A 16,572-nucleotide genomic window follows, 5' to 3' on the forward strand; every position below is an offset into this window, starting at 1 on the left:
GGGTGGGAGCGGTAGTATCTCAGGGCCCGTCCCCTGGTGAATGGCGTCCGTGTGCTTTCTTTTCAAAGAAATTGTCTACTGCTGAAAGGAACTATGATATTGGCAACAGGGAACTTTTGGCTATTAAGTTGGCCTTTGAGGAGTGGCGTCATTTTTTGGACGGGGCGGTTCATCCCGTCACGGTGATTACTGATCACAAAAACTTATTATATCTGGAGTCTGCTAAACGTCTCACCCCTAGACAGGCTCGGTGGTCGTTATTTTTTACTAGGTTTAATTTTGTAATAACCTATCGCCCGGGGGCAAAAAATACTAAGGCGGATGCATTGTCTCGAAGTTTTCCTGGAGGGGGTGATGTTGAGGTACCAGAGCCCATTTTGCAAAAGGGGGTGGTGGTCTCTGCATTACACTCAGGTTTGGAGGGGAGGGTGTTGGAAGCTCAGGGGGACGCCCCGGCCTCCTGCCCCTCGGGTAAACTGTTTGAGCCTGAAAATTTACGACTGGAGATACTAAAAGAACACCATAACTCCACACTGGCAGGACACCCAGGTAGTAGGGCAACCTCTGAGTTAGTGTCTCGTCGGTTCTGGTGGCCTAAATGGCGCCAGGAGGTGTTGAATTTTGTGTCTGCATGTGCTACCTGTGCTCGTTCTAAGGTAGATCATACCCGTCCGGCAGGGCGTCTTTTACCTCTGGCCATCCCCAACAGGCCTTGGACGCACCTGTCAATGGATTTCATTACGGATCTACCAGTATCAGCGGGGAAGACTGTTATTCTTGTAGTTGTTGACAGATTCAGCAAAATGGTGCACTTTATTGCTCTTGCCGCATTGCCTAATGCTAACACACTGGCTCAGGTTTTTATTGACCACATCGTGAAGCTTCACGGGGTCCCTTCCGATATTGTTTCGGATCGTGGTACCCAATTCGTTTCTAAATTTTGGAAAGCTTTTTGTTCTCGTTTAGGGGTTCATCTGTCGTTTTCTTCATCTTTCCATCCACAGTCCAACGGTCAGACTGAACGTACCAATCAAAACCTAGAGACATATTTGAGATGCTTTGTTTCCGAAAATCAGGAGGAATGGTCATCTTATTTACCGTTTTGCCATTAATAATCGTCGTCAAGAATCCACCGATAAGTCACCATTTTTTGGTGCGTATGGTTTCCATCCCCAGTTTTGTATGTTTAGTGAGGGGGGGCCGTCTGGGATTCCCGAGGAGGAACGATTTGCGTCTTCACTTTCTTCAGTGTGGCAGAGTGTGCAAGAAAGTTTGAAGAGAATTGGTGGTAGATACAAACGTGCGGCTGATAGGAAGCGCTCTGAAGGTACGGACCTTGGGGTGAATGACTTGGTGTGGTTGTCTACAAGAAATATCAAGTTGAAGGTTCCCTCGTGGAAATTAGGTCCGAGATTTATTGGTCCTTATAGGGTAATTAAGATCATTAACCCGGTGGCTTTTCGTCTGGAGCTACCTCAGACTCTAAGGATCCATAATGTCTTCCACAGATCTCTGCTTAAGAGATATGTAGAACCTCCTGAACCATTGCCACTACCGCCTCCACCGGTGGTTGTTGATGGCAGTCTTGAGTTTCAGGTAGAAAAGATTGTTGATTCACGATATGTTCGCCGCTCTCTTCAGTACCTGGTGCACTGGAAAGGTTATGGTTCCGAAGAGAGAATGTGGGTTCCAGCATCAGAGATAAAAGCGGACAGACTCATTCGGGCTTTTCATAGCTCCCATCCGGAGAGGCCTGGTCTTGAGGGTCCAGGGGCCCCTGGTAGAAAGGGGGGTACTGATCCAGACAGGTCTGGGAGGAGAAGGTCGCAGCGACTTGCTACTCGCGATAGCTTGTGAGTTTGCTCCGTGGTTCAGGGTATGTCATCTGGGTTTTGCCTTGTGAACCTTTTTGTCCTGACTGGGAGTTTGTAGGCATCCTCCTCAGGTGAGTCCTGTCTGCCACTCCCAGCTACTATATTAGTTTCACTTTCACTTGCAGTCATTGCCAGATATAGTCCTTACTTCCAGTGCTACTCTGACCTTGGAAGGAGATCGTTTGATGGTGTTGCTGTGGAGCTCTTGTCCGGCGTGGACTGTCGTGTTTGGGATCGCCTTCTCTGCTCGTGACTGGATAAGTCTATCTCTGATATAGTTTGTTTGTTGCTGTCTTCCCCTGTTGTTTTCCTAGACGTGAGTGATGGTGACTAGCGCTCCCATCGGCCTTTCCCCAGTCCAGTATTGTTAGGGCGACTGAGGGTTTAGGCATCCAGCTCGCCGCACGGGTTCACACCCCGTCTAGGGTATCAGGGCAGACAGGTGCCAGCTTAGGGTTACTCAGGGGTGGCCATTCTATTTCCCATCCGTAGAATAGGGTCCCCCTTCCCCTCCGTCTGGTGCGACACGACTGCTGCTGGGGTAGCGGTCGTGACAAAATGCTTTCTTTATCACTTTCCCTACTGCCTGCAATGTCTCTTCCTGCACTAAGTTCACTGTAAAATGGTGGAGACCGAGCACGAGGAGGCTATTTATAGGGCGGTGACATCACAGGGGCTGGCTATCTGCTGATTGGTTGTCTGCATGTCATTGTGAGTGCAGCAGCCATTTTAGAAAAAAATGTGAATCGTTACCACGAAGCGCGAGGAAATTCAACTTCGGGACAAATCAAATTTTTCCTGAAATTCGGATCGAATTCCACTTTGTCAACTTCAATTCGCTTATCTCAAACATTAATGTCAAAATCTTAGCAGCCTCTGTGGTACCCCACACTAGAGTACTTGCAAAATTGTTTCTTGTTTTTTAATGCTATTTTATGTATTGGATTGTACATGTAACATGTATAGTTCTGTACAGTGTCGGACTGCAGTGTCTAGGGCACACAAGTAAAATTAATTCTGGGGGCCCACTGCACGGATACATGTAAATATTACTAGCTCTCACAGCAGCATGCATCAGCCGGGTACTACAAGATAATTGATTATGGGGGTTCCTGCAGTGACTTCAAGAAAGTGGATCTCTGGGGAAAGAGAATGCTGGCTGGCCTGCTTCTATATCTAGAAGTCATCTCAGCCAGATAAAGCATCTACAGTAACATAATAAACTGGGTAGTTTGCCAAATAATCTTCTCAGTCTTTGTATGGATACATAGGCTGGTGGAGATGCTGTATGTAGTACAAGTCAGTCTATTGTGCCATGTACCATTTGTGCAGGGAGTGGGGAACTAGGGGCCCACCTTATTTAGGGGTCCAACCGGGGGTTTCACCTGTACCCCTGTGGACCAGTTCGAACCTGGTTCTGTATGAATAAGTTAGGATCCTCGCCTTGTTTAGTGCAAAGTCTACTGTAAGCTGAGGATGAGATGAGAGCTGCATGTGCTCACTCCTTAAAGAAACCAGGCCTGAGTCCAAGAGAATCCCTATCTTTGAGATATTTGCATTAAGAAAGCCATTACTACTGTACATTACTCGAGAGAGAGAGGGAGAAAAGAAAGACCTAGAGTGTCTAGAGTCTGCATGGCCATAATTTTATACCCATACATTGCTATTGGAGAACATTTACACTATGAATAGCTCCCATTCTGTACTTAGGTAAAGAAAGACTTGGTTGTTTACTGACTCCAGCACCATTTGCTGGCCACATCACCTACATCTCCTGCCTTGCACCTGGAACAAATTAACACCAAGAGCACCCTTACTACTATCAGGCAGGAGCCCCAACAACATGGTGTGCCCTAAGGGAAGAAAAGGGGTCCCCTCCTGTCACTGCCCAGCCCTAGGGAGCATCAGTGTGAGAATTGCCACTGTGATTTATGTGAAAAACTTTAGTAGCCAGAACCAGTACCATCCTTTGCTCCGCTCTTCCTGGGCTTGCATTCATTGATTTTGTCAACTTTATCTCTCTCCTTAAGCTTGAAACAATGGATCTCAGCTCCATAAAGACTGAAAATGGCAAAGTCTCCTGTGAGACTCCAGAGGGAACTGTGGTAAACGTTACTATTAACCAGAGTTCTGCCTTGGATTGTTTGTTGGATACTTTCCGGTTCTTCCGGGACATGAAGAGAAGTGGGCAAAAGACCAAGCCCTCCCGTATGTCTGGTTCTGCAGCCCACTTTGGGTTTGGGGTAAGGATTTTTTATTGCTTTTGTAATATTAAAAAGGGTTTTTTCAAATAGTTTTTGTAAATGAAGAGATCAAAGAGAAGGATCTTGTAAGTTCTGCAGAACTTATGAAATCCTTCAGAATTTTTGGTTTATCAAGTGTATTTATCCAACAGCCACTTTGGGCCATAGACACAGACAGAAGGGGACTTTATTGACTTCTATGGAAGAGTGACCTGCGCAGAGGACTTACGGAGTAGATATCACCTATTGTGATTGTTGGATCCTGTGTAATTTATATATACTGTAGATATCTGTCATTCTAATCCTGCCTGTAATGATAAGCATATAACTGCAGTTAAGTGATCTGTACAGACCAAGAAGTGGCACCTATTATTAGGCTTAGTGTCCAGTTTAAAAACTGCAGGTTTTTAGTGCTTTTTTTTTTTATAAATAGATATCGTCATGCCAAAATAAAAATAACATCATAAAAATTATTAAAAAATATGTTTAACATAAAACAAACATGATTTAAACAATATTATATTATTTTCTGATGACACATTACCTTTAAAGATCACAATACATTGCAAATTTAGATAGCCCAAAGAGTGAAGGGTTTAAACTAAACTTGTAGCACTATAGATACCTTATTTTTATTTATTTTTTATTTATTTTTTTATTTTTAGGGTGGGAGGGGGACGGGGGTAGAAAAATTATAAATTGTGATGTAGATTTGGTGATATACAATTCTGCAGAGATAGATGTATTAATTTTATATGTAGTTACTACATGTATGTTCTTTTTCTATTGCAAAATATAAAAATAATAATAAAAAAATAAAAAAATAAAAAAAATAGATACCTTATTGTGCTGGTGGTTCAGTTAATTTACAGTATGGTACATGGGGTTTAGGTTGTACCCAGCTCAAGTCATGCAGGTTACTACATATGGTGTGAGGAGACTGATATTTCCATAGTGCATACTTTACATAATTATATGTGCTCCCTTTTATCTAGGTTGCCTATATTTCCCTGGGTTTGGTGTCTGTCATGTTGGCCATTATTTTCAGCATTACACAGCCGGACTTGAGAATCTTCTATTCAGGGGTCCACTTCTGGGTAGGCGTTATCTGGTAAGTTTCGCTAAACTATGTTCCTCTACCCCTGTATCTCTTGGTCAGTTACCTAATTAGGGTTGCTAAAATTGGTTTTTGAAGCCCAACTTCCTTACACTGACCCTGCAGGTTACACAGAACATTGCAGATTATCTGTTGCAACTTGGTAGAGTTCTGTAATCTGTTGTTAATTTTGGATGACTTGGAAAGGCTTGGCAACAGCTGTATAGACTAGTCTCCTGGTGCTGGACCTGCTCTAATGGACCCTCCTCTATGATGGTTATATGACATTTTAGTAACCAAGGACAATAATTGTCTTCTTGTTACATCATATTTCTGAGTGAGAAAATTTTAGATCCTATTGAATTCATATTTTCTATGCTATTATATGCTCTCAGTGGACAATTAAATCCAACACACATAATACTATATATAACATGGACATCAGTGTTATAGGACATACCCTGGCCACCATGTGGTCATTGTACTTATTTCTGGATGTATAAACCATCAACACAGCACCGTACACATGAGACAGAATTCATTCACCAGCTTTTTTTAGTCCTACTGTCATGTTATTGAAAACCTCATTATTTTATTTATGGCTTATTTCTTCATAGTTCCTTGTGTCTGGACTACTGAATCTTGTGGCTTACAGGTTTCCAAACATATGGTGGGTAAGTGTTGGCCTGACTATGCAAAATAGGTATCCAGAATTAGCACCATATTACTAATTAAGAATACAAATGTAACAGGAGAAAATAGAGATAAGAAGCCTATAATCAGGGGGTTTAGTTGAGGCCTGTATATTGTATATTGTATTTTATTGGTAACTTATTGTGTGTTCTGTAATACTAATAATACTTCTTTCTCTTTTCTAATTTACTCACATAGAGGACACTTGCCTTCATTTCCCTTTTAGTCAACTTTGGTGTGTCTATTGGGGGAATGGTAGTTACAGTTGATGATACTCATCGTTTCTACTGGATGGAACCTGATGAACGAGCCTGTTATAATCTTGTTAATGGACGTGGATATTACAGAGCAACAAGCGGCTACAATGATTATGAGCTGCAGAGATGCCTAGATGGAATCCGAAAATACAAGGTTACCACTTCTTACTGCTTTCAATGTTATAATATTAGAAATGTAAATTGACATTTGTTTGCTACATATCTTTTCATATGTTGACCTAAAAGTAAAAATATGTAAATGAGTGAATATTTTATCAATATATTTCCTATTATTTGTGTAGTGGCAGCATATTCTGCCTTGCTGTACAAAGATTGGCACTAAAGTTGAGTGAAGTTTTGAAAAATTTGATTTGGCCCATTCGCCAAACTTTGTAAAAAAAATCAGCTATAAATCAGGTGTACCCATACGTCACGATGGCTAAGGAAATCTATGGAGTGGGCTGCTGAGTTGAGCCCACTCTATATGCAGCGGGTGCCGGCTGTATCCTACACCGATCAGCACACCTGTGAGGTAAGTAAAAACTGCGAGGCTCCTATCGTTTACCATGGCAGCCTGGACGCTTTTGAAGCTTCCCATTGCTGCCATGGTAACCTCCGTGCTGCGCTGTGCATGAGGCACAGCTCAGCAAGGAGCCCATCAAAATTATATGAATCCTAATAGATTTCTATTAGGGTGATTAGGACCAGGGATCAAAAGATCCCAAGTTCTAGTCCCCTAAGGGGGTTAAAAGTTGACACTGTAAAAAAAAAAAAAAAAAAAATTAAGAGTTTAAATCACCCCCGTTCCTGATTTTACATATTAAAAATACATAAACAGAAAAAACCTAACGGCGAATTGCATGTTTTTAATGTTTTTTTTATTACAGCACACATGAAATTTTTTATTAATATTTGAATAGCTCAGACATTTTCGAACGAGGCAATACCTAAAGCTGTTTTCAAGAAAAACAAACAAGCCTCAGGCAAAAAAAAGGGCATCTCAATATACACTGCGTGCAGAATTATTAGGCAAATGAGTATTTTGACCACATCATCCTCTTTATGCATGTTGTCTTACTCCAAGCTGTATAGGCTCGAAAGCCTACTACCAATTAAGCATATTAGGTGATGTGCATCTCTGTAATGAGAAGGGGTGTGGTCTAATGACATTAACACCCTATATCAGGTGTGCATAATTATTAGGCAACTTCCTTTCCTTTGGCAAAATGGGTCAAAAGAAGGACTTGACAGGCTCAGAAAAGTCAAAAATAGTGAGATATCTTGCAGAGGGATGCAGCACTCTTAAAATTGCAAAGCTTCTGAAGCGTGATCATCGAACAATTAAGCGTTTCATTCAAAATAGTCAACAGGGTCGCAAGAAGCGTGTGGAAAAACCAAGGTGCAAAATAACTGCCCATGAACTGAGAAAAGTCAAGCGTGCAGCTGCCAAGATGCCACTTGCCACCAGTTTGGCCATATTTCAGAGCTGCAACATCACTGGAGTGCCCAAAAGCACAAGGTGTGCAATACTCAGAGACATGGCCAAGGTAAGAAAGGCTGAAAGACGACCACCACTGAAAAAGACACACAAGCTGAAACGTCAAGACTAGGCCAAGAAATATCTCAAGACTGATTTTTCTAAGGTTTTATGGACTGATGAAATGAGAGTGAGTCTTGATGGGCCAGATGGATGGGCCCGTGGCTGGATTGGTAAAGGGCAGAGAGCTCCAGTCCGACTCAGACGCCAGCAAGGTGGAGGTGGAGTACTGGTTTGGGCTGGTATCATCAAAGATGAGCTTGTGGGGCTTTTTCGGGATGAGGATGGAGTCAAGCTCAACTCCCAGTCCTAAGTCTGTATCCTTCAAGAAAAACATGATTTTCATGCAGGACAATGCTCCATCACACGCGTCCAAGTACTCCACAGCGTGGCTGGCAAGAAAGGGTATAAAAGAAGAAAATCTAATGACATGGCCTCCTTGTTCACCTGATCTGAACCCCATTGAGAACCTGTGGTCCATCATCAAATGTGAGATTTACAAGGAGGGAAAACAGTACACCTCTCTGAACAGTGTCTGGGAGGCTGTGGTTGCTGCTGCACGCAATGTTGATGGTGAACAGATCAAAACACTGACAGAATCCATGGATGGCAGGCTTTTGAGTGTCCTTGCAAAGAAAGGTGGCTATATTGGTCACTGATTTGTTTTTGTTTTGTTTTTGAATGTCAGAAATGTATATTTGTGAATGTTGAGATGTTATATTGGTTTCACTGGTAAAAATAAATAATTGAAATGGGTATATATTTGTTTTTTGTTAAGTTGCCTAATAATTATGCACAGTAATAGTCACCTGCACACACAGATATCCCCCTAAAATAGCTAAAACTAAAAACAAACTAAAAACTACTTCCAAAAATATTCAGCTTTGATATTAATGAGTTTTTTGGGTTCATTGAGATGGTTGTTGTTCAATAATAAAATTAATCCTCAAAAATACAACTTGCCTAATAATTCTGCACTCCCTGTATACCTACAAAATTATTAAGGGAACAAACAATGATACCCACACACATCCTTTTATTTTTATAACTGTTTTGTGCATGTCGATGTATATCTCTTATTTCTTGTAATTTTTATAATTAAGTACTGTACCCTTTTTCGTACGTTAAAGCACATCTTTAATGGTTTTGCCTTGTGCCCTGAATGAGCCCAGTAACCTCCATTTTTAAGTGTATGAGTGCGGTTTACGTTACCGTGTATTTGCTGTAAGTGTGACCTCTGCTACTGTGAGCCTGCTTAAGAGTGGGGCACCGTGGGGTTTTCTATAATCCCCTAATTAATTGGTGTTTTCATTTAAATGTAATAGATGGTGCCAGCGTGTTGGAGTGTATGAAACGCTGTGTCGTGGTGTGATCTAAACTCAATCTGATGCCTGTGTGTAGGGGCATGTGAGATTGAGTGCGTGAAATAGATCGACCCTTGGCAGTCGCACCTAGGTCACGCGACAGAGTGGTCCCCCTTACATGACATATCTAATTTATTTATTGTTTATGGAATATGAAGTAACATTTAGTTATTATATTTAGCACAGTCACTTAGTTTTTGGTTATAAATTATTATTGGCGCTGTCACTTTACTTATATTTCTGTTGTAAACTGACACTGGGGTTATTGATGGTTAAGCTGCTAGCTGTATTTTTTATATTATGATATATCTGCTAGGAAGACATAAACTGGAGAAAATGGAGATTAAGGGATTTGATATACTGTATGAGGGGACCATTAAAATAACAATTTTAATGGGGACTACCTCTTGAAGCTCATCAAGAGAATGCCAAGAGTGTGCAAAGCAGTAATCAAAGCAAAAGGTGGCTACTTTGAAGAACCTAGAATATGACATATTTTCAGTTGTTTCACACTTGTTTGTTATGTATATAATTCCACATGTGTTAATTCATAGTTTTGATGGCTTCATAGTCATGAAAATAAAGAAAACTGTATAGTATATATACAGTACAGACCAAACTTTTGGTCTGTACTGTATATATATTATACATATATTTTTTTAACAATATATTATGACCGATCCCTCATTAAGCCATGCTGATATGGCGTTATTCACTTATTTTGAAATTAGGTACTCCAAGATAGCATCTCTTAGGCCTCTTTCACACGGGCGTTGCGGGAAAATGTGCGGATGCGTTGCGGGAACACGCGCGATTTTTCCGCGTGAGTGCAAAACATTGTAATGCGTTTTGCACTCGCGTGAGAAAAATCGCACATGTTTGGTACCCAAACCCGAACTTCTTCACAGAAGTTCGGGCTTGGGATCGGGGTTGTGTAGATTGTATTATTTCCCTTATAAGGGAAAATAATAGCATTCTGAATACAGGATGCATAGTAAAATAGCGCTGGAGGGGTTAAAAAAAAATAAAAAATAATTTAACTCACCTTAATCCACTTGCTCGCGCTGCCGGCATCTCATCTGTCTCCTTCTTTGCTGAACAGGACCCGTGGTGAGCATTCATTCCAGGAACAGGACCTGTGGTGACGTCACTCCGGTCATCACATGATCCATCACATGACCCATCACCATGGTAAAAGATCATGTGATGTATCATGTGATGACCGGAGTGACGTCACCACAGGTCCTGTTGCTGCAAAGCATGCTCACCACAGGTCCTGTTCAGCAAAGAAGGAGACAGACGAGATGCCAGCAGCGCGAGCAAGTGGATTAAGGTGAGTTAAATTATATATTTTTTTTTAACCCCTCCAGCCCTATTGTACTATGCATTCTGTATTCAAAATGCTATTATTTTCCCTTATAACCATGTTATAAGGGAAAATAATAATGATCAGGTCTCCATCCCGATCGTCTCCTAGCAACCCCACTTGCTTGTGGATGCTTGCGATTTTCACGCAACCCCATTCACTTCTATGGGGCATGCGTTGCGTGAAAAACGCAGAATATAGAGCATGCTGCGATTTTCACGTAACGCACAAGTGATGCGTGAAAATCACTGCTCATGTGAACAGCCCCATAGAAATGAATGGGTCGGTATTCAGTGCGGGTGCAATGCGTTCAACTCACGCATCGCATCCGCGCGGAATACTCGCCCGTGTGAAAGGGGCCTTAGAAAACCTTCAGTTTACCCACGACAGATGTTAAACTTACCAGCCTATAGTTTCCGGGCTCTTTTCGCATATTAGCACCACATTTGCTAAGCTTTAATCCTGTGGAATGTTCCCTGTCAGTATAAGGTCCTTAAATGTCAGAAATAAGGGTTTGTCAATGACATTACTTAATTATCTTAGGATACGGGGGGTGTATGCCATCTGGTCAAAGCGATTAATATTAACTATTTTCATCTTTTTAAGACACTGCTGTACTTCTTCCTGGGTCAGACAGGTCACTTTTAGGCCCCTTTCACATGAGCGAGTATTCCACGCGGATGTGATGCGGGAGGTGAACGCATTGCACCCGCACTGAATACCGACCCATTCATTTCTATGGGGCTGTGCACACGAGCAGTATTTTTCACGCATCACTTGTGCGTTGCGTGAAAATCGCAGCATGCTCCTCTTTGTGCGTTTTTCACGTAACGCAGGCCCCATAGAAATGAATGGGGTTGCGTGAAAATCGCAAGCATCCGCAAGCAAGTGCGGATGCGGTGCGATTTTCACGCACGGTTGCTAGGAGACGATCGGGATGGAGACCCGATCATTATTATTTTCCTTTATAACATTATTATAAAGGAAAATAATAGCATTCTGAATACAGAATGCATAGTAAAACATCGCTGGAGGGGTTAAAAAAATAATAATAATTTAACTCACCTTAATCCACTTGTTCGCGTAGCCCGGCATCTCCTTCTGGCTTCATCTGATCTCTGTGCAGCAACAGGACCTTTGGTGACGTCATTCTGGTCATCACATGATCCATCACCATGGTAAAAGATCATGTGACGTACCATGTGATGACCGGAGTGACGTCATCAAAGGTCCTGTTGCTGCACAGAGATCAGATGAAGACAGAAGGAGATGCCGGGCTACGCGAACAAGTGGATTAAGGTGAGTTAAAAAAATATTTCCTTTTTTTTAACCCCTCCAGCGATGTTTTACTATGCATTCTGTATTCAGAATGCTATTATTTTCCCTTATAACCATGTTATAAAGGGAAAATAATACAATCTGCAGAACACTGATACCAAACACGCGCGATTTTTCTCACGCGAGTGCAAAACGCATTACAATGTTTTGCACTCATGCGGAAAAATAGCGGGTGTTCCCGCAATGCACCCGCACATTTTCCCGCAACGCCCGTGTGAAAGAGGCCTAAACGGGAAATTTACTTTTACATTCTGCATTTCATCTGACAGTGTATTTTCCTCAGTGAATACAGTGGAGAAAAAAAAATTCAATAGCTTTGCTTTTTCCTTATCGCTCTCTGCAACTCCCCCCTAGATGCCTTCAGATTTATACTTTTTACCATTTATATAACTGGGGAACATTATAGGGTTAGTTTTACTCTCTTTTACATATTCTATTTCTTCCCTCCTGTTTAAATGATTTAAATGCTTTTTTATTTATCACTTCCATTTCATTTCTATTTATCCTTATTTTTTTCTTCTTCTTGGTTACCCTTTTACAGTATTCCCATAAGGTATGTATCTCTCAGAAATTAGAATTAGAGTTTAGGATGGTTTTAAAAATATCCTATTTTGTGGCTGCATTTTTATTTTTGAGGACATTGCCCCAGTTAGTGAATCCAATAGCCTCTCTTAGCTGGTCAAATTTAGTTTTTTTTTTTAAAGTTTTGTGCCTCCCTGAAGAAATACTCTTTTAAATTGAAAGTTATTATTTTATAGTCATTATTTCCCAGGTGTCCTCCAACCTGCACATCTGTTGCTCTGTCAGGTCTATTGGTTAGTACTAAGTCCAGCATGGTCATCCCTCTAGTCAGATCTTGAATCATTTAGGAAAGGTAATTGACTTTTGTTATTGCCAAGAACCTGTTTCCTTTATGAGATCTACAGCTTTCAGTTTCCCAGCCTATATCTGGGTAGTTGAAGTCCCCCATAATACTGACCTCATTATGATTTGCCTCATCTATCTCGTTTAGTAGTAGCTTTTTTGTGGACTCTGGTATATTAGGTGGCTCATAACAAACTTCTATCAGTATTTTATTATTGTTTTTGCCTTTATGTACAGTTGCAAGAAAAAGTATGTGAACCCTTTTGGAATGATATGGATTTCTGCACAAATTGGTCATAAAATGCGATCTGATCTTCATCTAAGTCACAACAATAGACAATCACAGTCTGCTTAAACTAATAACACACACAAAATTAAATGTTACCATGTTTTTATTGAACACACCATGTAAGCATTCACAGTGCAGGTGGAAAAAGTATGTGAACCCCTAGACTAATGACATCTACAAGAGCTAATTGGAGTGAGGTTTCAGCCAACTGGAGTCTAATCAATGAGATGAGATTGGAGGTGTTGGTTACAGCTGCCCTATAAAAAAAACACACACCAGTTCTGGGTTTGCTTTTCACAAGAAGCACTGCCTGATGTGAATGATGCCTCGCACAAAAGAGCTCTCAGAAGAATTGTTGACTTGCATAAAGCTAGAAAGGGTTATAAAAGTATCTCCAAAATCCTTGCTGTTCATCAGTCCACAGTAAGACAAATTGTCTATAAATGGAGAAAGTTCAGCACTGTTGGTACTCTCCCTAGGAGTGGCCATCCTGTAAAGATGACTGCAAGAGCACAGCGCAGACTGCTCAATGAGGTGAAGAAGAATCATAGAGTGTCAGCTAAAGACTTACAAAAGTCTCTGGCATATGTTAACATCCCTGTTAGCGAATCTACGATACGTAAAACACTAAACAAGAATGGATTTCATGGGAGGATACCACAGAGGAATCCGCTGCTGTCCAAAAAGAACATTACTGCACATTTACAGTTTGCACAAGAGCACCTGGATGTTCCACAGTAGTACTGGCAAAATATTCTATGGACAGATGAAACCAAAGTTGAGTTGTTTGGAAGAAACACACAACACTATGTGTGGAGAAAAAGAGGCACAGCACACCAACATCAAAACCTCATCCCAACTGTGAAGTATGGTGGTGGGGGCATCATGGTTTGGGGCTGCTTTCCTGTGTCAGGTTCTGGACGGATTGCTATCATCGAAGGAAAAATGAATTCCCAAGTTTATCAAGACATTTTGCAGGAGAACTTAAGGCCATCCGTCCACCAGCTGAAGCTCAACAGAAGATGGGTGTTGCAACAGGACAACGACCCAAAGCATAGAAGTAAATCAACAACAAAATGGCTTAAACAGAAGAAAATACGCCTTCTGGAGTGACCCAGTCCTGACCTCAACCCGATTGAGATGCTGTGGCATGACCTCAAGAAAGCGTTTGGTTGAAGTTATTGCTGCCAAAAGAGGGTTCAACCAGTTATTAAATCCAAGGGTTCACATACTTTTTTCCACCTGCACTGTGAATGTTTACATGGTGTGTTCAATAAAAACATGGTAACATTCAATTCTTTGTGTGTTATTAGATTAAGCAGACTGAGATTGTCTATTGTTGTGACTTAGATGAAGATCAGATCACATTTTATGACCAATTTGTGCAGAAATCCATATCATTCCAAAGGGTTCACATACTTTTTCTTGCAACTGTATTTCTACCCACAGTCACTCCACATGTTCATGTCCCTCACTTATATCTTCCCGGAGTGTGGGCTTTAGACAGGACTTTGCATGAAGTCAAACCCCTCCCCCATATTCATACCGGAGGGAACAGTTTGTTACTGATCACTGCCATGCATACCGACCCTTTATAGGAAGCCAAATTAACATATGGCTTGAAAGCTTTGCATGGGAGAACTTGGAGGAAATCCACAAAAACAGGAGGAAAGTATTGAAACAATGCTAACCATTGAGCTGTCCATTAGTAAAAAAAAATTGTAATAATAAAAATAAAAGAAACACTAAGAAAAAATAAATACAAAAATAAAACTCCTTCCTCAACTGCCAAAAGCATCCTCAGTAATATAAACACAATATATGTAGGCATTCTGGCACTCATGTAAAACTGTATACATATCAGGGAATATATATTGCCCAAACCTTGGTGATTGGTGCCGTCCGACTCCCAGGACTCCTGACAATCATCTGTTTAAAGAGGAGACAGCGCTCGAGTGAGTGTTACTTCTTCTTCAAGATTACAATGCCAGTCATCTCGCAGTGTAATTACTGCTTGTTCTATTTACTTGAATGGGACGAGCACTTGTAATTATACTGTGCCACCCCTGCAAGCAAGACGATGCACAGTGTAATCTTAAAGAGGAAGCAGTGCTTGTCCGAGTGCCGCCTCCTCTTCAAACAGCTGATTGGTGGGGGTGCCTGGAGTCGGACCTCCACTAATCTGATATTAATGATGTATTCTGAGGATTGGTCATCAATATGTATTGGCTGCACAACAACTTTAATAGGAACTTTGCTGTGGCCGGCCTGGGAGCTTTCACAAGGCTCCAAACTGCTAAAGCAACTGAATGAAGGGCTCCCAGGATCTAATTGCAGGGAGCCATTTAATCACCAGCCTACTCCGGGTAACTGAAGCCTCAGATGCCATGGTTACAGTTGACTATGGCATTTGAGAGGTTACATGTCTGTGATCAGAATTGTCTACATTCATTGACACTGATGGCAGGTGTCTGCTGTGCGGTTTTGACGCCTACTCAGCTCTAGAGCAGGCGTTGTATTTAAAGGAAAGGGTAATGCTTACAATAGAAATCTCCAACCATGCCCTTTGCATCTAATAACAGAACCCCAAAACAGGCTAAGGGCTTATAACACAGTAGAAGCGACACTTTGACCTTTTTTAGGCCTTATATTGACAATTTGTATTGAACAAAGTTCATATCATTGTTCTAATGTATTTTGATACATTTTTATTGTCGATTTTCCCCTTTTATGTGTCTCAAAATAATATATATTTTCTCATTTCCAGTTTCTAATAAAATGCTTGACATATATGACCTTTGTGATAATAATCTGGGGTCTCTGAAATGGCAATCCTAAGCGTGGGCATGAGAGTGAAGTCGGTTTGCTGTTCCTGCAAATTAGAGGTAAGTGACAGAATGTCATATTAATACAGTACTTACTGGTGATGATTCAGTAATGGGTGATGCAAATATCAATCCTTTATGAGCAGCTATAGGATAAGCAGATACTGTATATTACATGTCGTCTTCACAGTATGGCAGTATTGTGATCATAGTGATAGTTAGAGGCAACTTTATGGCCCCTTTGTAATTGTGTAGTTAGGCTAACCAGTTCAGGTACAAGGTATTTTAGAACTTAGGGAAAAGACACAGTTTCACTGTTTTAGTACATGTTAGTACATAAATGTACATGATTTGTGTTAAAGGGATGTATGGAGCAGGCTCACAAGCGGAATATGCTCCTAACACTGCAGGTACCGGCTATATAATACAGCAGACACCCGCTGGCACTGGCCTGGATTGGCCATAACTCTAATCCCAGTCTTTTAACCCCTCAGATGCCACGGTCAATAGTACAGCATCTGAGGTTTTTCAGGTGATTCAAGCTGTTGTAGCAAAATTGCGGGGCTCCGATCAGTTGCTATAGCAACCTGGGACCTTGTCACCTTCCAAAATTACCCCACTTTTTCTAATACAACCTATAGTAAATTAAATGATGCCATTAAAAAATAAAACTTGTCCAGAAAAAAAAAAGTCCTCATATGGCTATATAAAAAATAAATTATGGTACTTGGGAGGTAGAAAAGAGAAAAAGATAGAGCAAAAAACTTGTCACGGATGATGTTGCAGATAGCTGGAAGTTATGGATAAACATCCGACTGGCTTGATC

General features: G+C 41.1%; 1 long non-coding RNA gene across 1 annotated transcript; it reads left to right on the forward strand.

Annotated features, from left to right (window-relative positions):
• Positions 1-3,907: 3,907 nt before the first annotated feature.
• On the forward strand, positions 3,908-15,747 carry LOC121004139. Its single transcript, XR_005779662.1, has 5 exons — positions 3,908-4,117; positions 5,113-5,228; positions 5,831-5,887; positions 6,105-6,317; positions 15,689-15,747. It is a non-coding gene; the product is annotated as an uncharacterized LOC121004139 (long non-coding RNA).
• The last annotated feature ends 825 nt before the right edge of the window (positions 15,748-16,572 follow it).

Source organism: Bufo bufo, chromosome 6, assembly GCF_905171765.1.
Source record: "Bufo bufo chromosome 6, aBufBuf1.1, whole genome shotgun sequence".
In the NCBI taxonomy this organism is placed as follows: Eukaryota; Metazoa; Chordata; class Amphibia; order Anura; family Bufonidae; genus Bufo; species Bufo bufo.